Genomic DNA, 1,675 nt, shown 5'->3' on the forward strand with positions numbered 1-1,675 from the left:
TCTCTCTCTCTCTCTCTCTCTCTCTCTCTCTCTCTCTCTCTCTCTCTCTCTCTCTCTCTCTCTCTCTCTCTCTCTCTCTCTCTCTCTCTCTCTCTCTCTCTTCTCTCTTCTTCTCTCTCTCTCTCTCTCTCTCTCTCTCTCTCTCTCTCTCTCTCTCACACACACTCCCCTATATCGCTTTCGCTCTCTCGTACTGCTATCGTAAACAGACTAGCGGGCCAGTTATAGACCTCACGCACTGCACAGTGCACACGCACTGCAGATACAGATCGTGCTGAACGAGAAAGGACCGTGGGAGAGAGGAAGGGAGAGGAAGGGGAAGGCAAGCTGAGCGGGAGAGAAGCGGCAGCAGCGAGGCATTGTAGAAGCCGGTACGTGCGTGCGTGCGTGCGTGCGTGTGCACGCACACGTGCATGCGTGCGTGCGTACGTGTGCACGGACACGTGCGTGCGTACGTGTGCACGTACACGTGCGTGCGTGCGTGTGCACGTACAAGCGTGCGTGCGTGTGTGTGTGTGTGCGTGCGTGCGTGTGCACGTACACGTGCGTGCACGCGTTCATGTGCACGTGCGTGCGTGCGTACGTGTGCACATACACGTGCGTGCGTGCGTGTGTGCACGTACACGTGCGTGCGTGTGTTTATGTGTAAGCAGCCAGCTATCGCACCCTGGGGTCACGGATTAGGTGGGGGTGGGGGGCAGGGATCAGCCGCTAGCAAACAGGAGCTCGCTATCTGGGCCACGCGTGTTTTGCTAGCGCGCCGCAAGAATTTCGGTGCTAACGAGAAGCAGGCGCGGAGTGGCACGCGCCCCCCCGCATCCTGCATGCTAGCAGCATCCCCCGCATCCTGCATGCTAGCAGCATCCCCCGCATCCTGCATGCTAGCAGCATCCCCAGCATGCCGCATCCTCTGTATGCTCTTCCTAGATGCTGCATGATGCAGGCTGTAAAATGCTGCTAGCATGCAGGATGCGGGGGATGCTGCTAGCATGCAGGATGCGGGGGATGCTGCTAGCATGCAGGAAGCCGTGTATAGTTAGCGAAGATACAGTAGCAGAAGCAGCGGCTGTGGTGGGAGCAGCAGCAACAGCAGCAGCAGCAGCAGCAGCAGCAGCAACAGCAGCAGCAGCAGAAGCAGCGGCTGTGGTGGGAGCAGCAGCAGCAACAGCAGCAGCAGAAGCAGCAGCTGTGGTGGGAGCAGCAGCAACAGCAGCAGCAGCAGAAGCAGCGGCTGTGGTGGGAGCAGCAGCAACAACAGCAGCAGCAGCAGAAGCAGCGGCTGTGGTGGAAGCAGCAGCAACAGCAGCAGCCGCAGAAGCAGCAGCAACAGCAGCAGCCGCAGAAGCAGCGGCTGTGGTGGAAGCAGCAGCAACAGCAGCAGCAGCAGAAGCAGCGGCTGTGGTGGAAGCAGCAGCAACAGCAGCAGCAGCGGCTGTCCCCCGCAACCGTGTGCTGAGCTGATACTATCGATTACGCGACATCAGCTTGTTTACCGGCTTCCTCCCGCTCCTCCATCTCCCCATCTCTATCCCCATCCCCATCCCCACGTCGCACGCCGCGACCCGGATGTAAACTCGGCGCGCTGAGTGTGAACAACACCTCGTGTGGGTGAGTCACACGCGCGCGCAGCAGTAGCAGCAGTAGCAGTAGCAGTAGCAGCAGTAGCAGTAGCAGT

Source organism: Priapulus caudatus, unplaced genomic scaffold (genome assembly GCF_000485595.1).
Source record: "Priapulus caudatus unplaced genomic scaffold, Priapulus_caudatus-5.0.1 Scaffold358, whole genome shotgun sequence".
Classification (NCBI taxonomy): domain Eukaryota; kingdom Metazoa; phylum Priapulida; class Priapulimorpha; order Priapulimorphida; family Priapulidae; genus Priapulus; species Priapulus caudatus.